The 6,830-nt window shown below is 31.5% G+C and overlaps 1 pseudogene; it reads right to left on the bottom strand.

The window, feature by feature from the left end:
- Positions 1-1,645: 1,645 nt before the first annotated feature.
- Positions 1,646-2,696, bottom strand: LOC148787335 (25S ribosomal RNA; annotated as a pseudogene).
- Between the last annotated feature and the right edge of the window lie 4,134 nt (positions 2,697-6,830).

The raw sequence follows: 6,830 nt of genomic DNA, 5'->3' as shown, positions 1-6,830 counted from the left end.
CAAAGAGATGGAGACGTTCGTTCGTATATATGTGCACACAGATAAATAGATACAGAGAGAGAAAAGGATAGATGTAGAGAGAGAGTGACATGACATTCGGCCACTTTTCGCGAGGTGATTGGTTAAAGACGCTGCAGGGAAAATATTGCCGTACTTTTTGACTGTACGTACTGCTTTTCTTACACTGCTCACTACTACTGTTGTCTCGTCACAGGCAGAGTGAAACAACACCACTCCCATAAGCCATGGAAGTCCAACCACAATACTCCCACGCCACTTCTGTTTTATTTTCAGATCAGACTTTGATACAGCGAAAAGTAAACAATGGTTCCTATGGTTAAATGACCTCCAATTAAGATTTGAATATTCCTTCCATTTCTTAAAAATGGTAACACTTAGATATGAATAAAACATCTTCAATCTGATTTTTTTAAGGTAATATATAACTCAGTTATTTCGCACAATAAGATCAAGATTATGAATCCGCTTATGCTGATTATAAGATTAAATTGTATTTTTAGTCATGTATGTAGTTAGAGTGGCACTTTATGGACATCCAAATACGAACGTGACAATTGAATGACATTATGTATTTAATTTTACACAATTTGAGGACTCAGCCTACTTGAGTCACCAAATTTGGTCGGAATGAGCATGTTTGACATTTCCTAGGGTTATTAAAGGCTAATTATGCAAAATAAAAGATTTTCCCTACTGATTAGGATCATGATGTGGAAATAGAATTACAATTTTAGTCCTATATGTTTGAAGGTGGCAACCCTAGACCAAGCAATAGAATTCCGACAAAGTAATTGAGGATATTTAGGAATTGGGATTTTATGCAATTATATAGGAAAACTGCACATCAATTTCAAGTCGGTCCCCAAATCAAGAACCCTATAAATCCTTTTCTCCACCAAAGGTTTTCAGCCTAAAATTACTCAAAATTTTCTAACAGAATTGATTATATATTAAAGCAGAAGAAAGCTACTTCGTAGGAGTCCCGAAATTCATTGATCTTCCACTCCTAAGTACGGTAAGATTTCATTTCTTAGTACTTGTCTATGTTGTCGGTATTGAGGGAATGTACAAATTGTTTTGTCGGTGTGTATTTCTTGGGTCCATTTAAAAAATCATTTTTATTAAAACGATGATAAAAACTGATTTTGGAATTTGTAATTCTATTACCTAAACCATTTCTTCTTCAACTTTTGGCTTCGATTATGCAATATTTAGGAAGTAGCGGAAAAACACTGTTAAGTTTTCTCCAAATTGGCTAGAGAGTGTTGCGACTAAGCTGCCACATGCAATTTTTTTTGTTAAATCGAATAAAATTCCTAATTCTCGATTCCCAAAAATCCTATTTGCTCTAGTATAATTCAAATTAATTTTGATCAGAATGATTTAAATTGCCAAAACTAAATAAATTTTAGAACTAAAATTGCTAAGACTTTAGTTACAGGACCATAGTCACCTGACTCACCACCCTTTAAAACATACATAACTAAAATTATAATTTTTTTCCATATTATCATCCTAGTTGGTAGTTTTTTTCTTTTTTTTTCCTTAGTCGACTGCAAAACCAATTTTGAAACCCTAAAAAATGTCAAATCAACTCATTCCGACCAAATTTGGAAACTTCAGTGGCCAGAGATCTCATATTGCTTAAAAATTAAGTATATAATATCATCAAATTGCATCTCTCATATTTAGGTGTTCTCAAAGTGCCATCCCTTTACTCCCTAACATTGACGTCAACCATTACATCCCGATTCAAGAATTTTAACTTGATTCTTTTTCGGAGCATGTGCTAAATGGGTTGTCTGTCGGGTTTTTCCGACCCTTAGGATCGACTAACCCATGAGCGAGTGTTGTTCACAAGGAACCTTTCCCCCTCTTCGCCTTCAAAGTTCTTATTTGAATATTTGCTACTACTACCAAGTTCTGCATCAACGACGGCTCAGTCCAGGCTCGCGCCCAAGGTTTTGGAGCCATCGCTGCGCCCTCCTACTCATCAGGGCCTGGCTCTTAACCTGATGGCTGGGTATAGGTCTCGCTTCAGTGCCATTCACTTTTAGGGCTAGTTGATTCGGCAGGTAAGCTGTTATATACTCCTTAGCGGATTTCGACTTCCATGACCACCGCTCTGCTGTCTTAATCGACCAACACTTTTTGTGGGATCTAGGTTAGCATGCAGTTGGGCACCGTAATTGGTTTCGTGTTCATCCCGCGTCGCCAGTTCTACTAACAAAAAACGACCCACTTGGAGCTCTCGATTTCCTACCGCGACTCAATAAAACAGTTGCACTGTCCTACCTATTTAAAGTTTGAGAATAGATCGAGGGCTTGTGCGCCCTTGATGCCTCTACGCACTTGACCTCCAGCTATCTTGAGGAAAACTTTGGAGGAAACCAACTATTAGACGGTTTGATTAGTCTTTCGCCCCTACACCCAAGTTAGACGAATGATTTGCACGTCAGTGACGCTGCGGGCCTCCATCAGTGTTTTCTCTGGATTTGTCCCGTTCAGGCATAGTCCACCAGCTTTTGGGTCCCGACAAGTATGCTCACTCAAACCCTTCTCAAAAGATTAAAATCGGTTGGCGTTGCACCCCTCGAGGGATTGCGCTAGTCAGCTTTCTTGTGACTTACAAATTTACTCGCTTGTTGACTCGCACACATATCAGACTCCTTGGTTCGTAATTCTTTTTAACCTTATGACGTCATTTTAGGGTTTGAGGAACCCAAAAACAAAAAATTACTTTTGTTCAACTGAAAAATTACTATTGCAGATGGGCCTCGCCACAAAGGTTCCAACCCCAAACAGTGGTGCATATACACCAGTACAATTACATTTCACTACAAGAAAATAACTCAAATAGCTACGAAAAAAATTTGAAAGTTAGTGTCGAGCTAATTAGTAAGTAAATTTTTTTGCTAAGCTACACTATTTAATATATATTACAAAAAATTCATTGCAAAATTTATTAGCAAGTAAGCTTTCGTTACTAAATTAGCAATTAAATTCTTATATTAAATAATGTGATTTAACAATAAGAATTTTACTTGCTAATTATCTCGATGCTAATTCTTTTTCGTTGTCATCAAGCTATTTTTTTGTAGTATTTTCCCATGTGAATAATTGGAATTCTTTTTTTTTTTTAAATTTGAGAGTGTTAAATTAAAAAAAATATTATTATAGCAATCGACTTCGACACTTATAGTTAACAAAACTTATGAGAAGGGTAATTAATTAATATGGAAACTGTTTAAAATGAGAACGACCATAGATTAAGCTCATATATATTTCTATGAATGTCTTAAACAACACGGCCGAAGGATAAATATGTGATGTTAGCCATTTTGACACATCGTTTTTATCTACATATAATAAATAATATTTTATATTTTAAAATATATTATAAATAATATATATATATATATATATATAGATCATCACATCATATGTCTAAAAAAGGGGGGAAAGAGAGAAAGAAAGAAAGTAACAAAGAAAAACAAAAAATCAACTTAGGAGTAATATTAATATAATAATAAAATCAATATTATGGTGTTTATGACAGAAAAACATCTCTTTTTTTTATATAAATAGATGATCCCATTGAATTGACAATAAAAGTACTGAAACTTATGGTGTCCATTCATGTACTGTGCGTAATTGTTCCATATATAGCATTCCTTTTCTGGAAAAAGCTAATGTACTCATAATTAATTGTTGTAGGTCCACACTTTTGCAATGTGATATATCATATGATGGGTTTTAATTTGGGCTAAAATGCATTTTATCCTATGCGATTTGTTGAAAAAGTTAAAATTTTTCATATTTTTTAAATAGGTTAAAAATCTTTTTATATTTTGTAAAATTCAACAAAAAACACCTCTTTCGTTAGTATTTAATAAAGGTGCATTACACGCGCTCCTTGCACCTTCGGGAATGATTTCTAACTACTTTTAACCTAAGACGTACGCCTTGAACTTGAAATTCAAAATAAAACTTTTTAGGTTAAAGTTATCTCTCATCTTATCCGTTCTTAAGTTTTCAAATCTTTGCGAGATGTATGGTTCTAAAAACCAACCACTTATTTCCACATGTTAGAGATGTAGTGGATAGACTTATAGTCATATCATGTTTACCCCAGTAAGTCCTTAACAAAATTAATAATGTTGTCTTTAAGTGTAGTGTGATAAGAGAGTTGAGGAGGGTTTGTGAAAATTAATATTCATATTGTAATAATTTAATATATATTTGATCTCTTCACTCAAATAGGAAAAAAGAAAAGGCAGCAAGTGATAAAACCAATTTATATAGTTTTGGAAATTGAAGAAAAAGCTATAACTAAATTGCATGATTCAAGGAAAACACCTCATAAACTTTAGGACTTCTTGAAAAGGAAAATAGTATTGATCTGCTGTACCTAAGTCAGGTACCATGACAACTAACTTGTATCACCTAGGAATTTTGTCTTAAGTTGAGATTGCAATGGAAGGTAGTCAAATTTGAGCAAGTTAGAGAATCATATCCAAGTCAATTTTTATAGCCATAGAGGCAATTGAGAGGAGAAGACCCAGTTATTTATTTTTTTATACTAATAAAAAAATAAATAACTCGGAGAAGACCTCTATTTTCATGTATTGCTTTGTCACCCCCTACTTACCTCAATAAAAGTAATTTAGTGTTACTTATAAAGGGTAATATTTCGGTATGTTATTCTAATTATTCAATTATTCTACCCATGTCAAGTCTGATTGAACTCAATCAATCAAACAACAAGTGTAATACAATTGTCATGTGGTTGGTCACTTGTTCTAAACTGTACACGAATCCCATGACAAGTATGTTACAGTTGGATTGTTGATTCAAGTTTGGCCAAACCCGATTCGACCTGGAATTCTCGAGAAGTGATCACAAAACATATTAGGAAAGTAGCTTAGACTAAAATGTGAATTAATGATATTTGTGAATAAAAAAAGGTAACTAGAAAAATCAGAAATGAGATCAACGAATTTAGCAAGGGATAAGAATTTTAAATTTTTGTAATTTCAAAATTAACGTTAGAAACAAAACATTTCCTTTCTATAATTAAAAATGAAGTTTAATATTGTAAAACTTCGTAGCTCGACTTGATAAAAGTTCCTCCAAAATTTTTACCAACAAGTATTTTCATTAGCAAAATCAACAAGAAGAACAACGTCGAGCTAATTATTAAAAAATATTTTTATTATTAAATTCATAAATTAACAACAAATTTTACTATTTTATGAGAGATTTGTGATGTTGGTGATATTATTTGTTGGCGTGAGTGTAAAAATTGATATATATTATTATTTTAAAACTATATATAAGAACCAATTATTACTTGCTATTTGTCCATACCCTAAAGTAAACACTATAGTGGCAAAGGAGCAAACAATCTCCGCATTTTACGGATCAAAGACTCCTTACTTGTAAGGATGCACAAATTCGGAAATTTTGACGATCACCACAATTTTATGTCTCAACTGATGCCTAACTTTCATCAAAACCCACTTGTTTCAACAGCTTTTCTCCTTCCTTTTTCTGTCCTCCTATCAATACAACAAATGCAACATTTAACTCTAATTAATTATTATAGTTAATAATAAATTATCGCATTAAATAATTATTAATTATGGTTTTTATTACTGTGATTTGTCATGGCCAATAACCATGGAAAAAAGTAATATTCATAATGGATAAACTGAATTTTTACATCAATTATAATTAATAATAATTATTTACCACGATTTTTAATCTATAGTCATAAAAGTCTAGACAATAGTAGTTTTTTTTCTAGTGATTTTTTTTACTTTAAAATTAATATGTTTTTTTTATATATATATTTCACTTTATCTACTTGTATTTAATAACAAGAAAATATTTTATATACCTAACGTATATTTATGAAATAATATACATGATACCACAATAAGTTGTCTTTTAGATGATATACCAAATGTTAACAATAATATCTGAAAAGTGTTGTCTTTTGAACCTAACAATAACTTTAATCGGCTATTAATTTGTCATTAGTAATTATTTATCACGAAATTAGTTTTGTTTATGACAACTAAGTTTTAAAGAGATCTTATTATGATCCCTAACTGTTAAGTTTTAACGAAATCCAATCGAATTAGATAGAATATTACATTAATGGGAGATAAAATTGAAAAAATTCATTAATTTACTAAAAGATATCAAATACTTGGATAAAAAGAAACATCAATTAGTTATAATAATGAAGAATAAATATGTTGATTGAGATTCATGCAAATTCTTTTTGTTATGTATTTTACATTTTAATACATAGACTTAAAATATATGACTTTCTTTTTGAATAATTGGTAGTTGTTTTATTAATATTTATATTGTTTTAGTTATAACATGATATTTTTTAATAATCCAGAAATTATGAGTTTTTTTTTATCCCTCATTTGCGGAATATTCCTTTCACTTTAATTAAGTTCAGTTAAATAGTAAGATTTATTTAAAAGATGAGGGACTATTATAGTACATTTAAGTGAAAATAGGAAACTAATGAAGAGACATGCTACATGAATTTATGTTGCTCCATCAAAAATAAGAACAATTAGACGGAAGCACACTTAAATTTCTTAATTATGGTACGAGTACCAAAATTACTAGTATTTACGTGAAAATTAATCTTAATCTCTTATAATAATTTTCATAAACCCTTGTAAAATTCCCCAGAAATAGGTTTCAATCCAGAGCGTTCATCTCACCAACTTTGAGTCGCAAAAATCCAAGAAATGAACTGCTGTGCTACACTTATGTCG

The sequence above is a fragment of the Sesamum indicum genome, linkage group LG8, assembly GCF_026168435.1.
Source record: "Sesamum indicum cultivar Baizhima isolate 11 linkage group LG8, ASM2616843v1, whole genome shotgun sequence".
Classification (NCBI taxonomy): domain Eukaryota; kingdom Viridiplantae; phylum Streptophyta; class Magnoliopsida; order Lamiales; family Pedaliaceae; genus Sesamum; species Sesamum indicum.
Note: the sequence above shows the minus strand (reverse complement) of the source record. Positions and strands in the feature narration are given on the sequence as shown.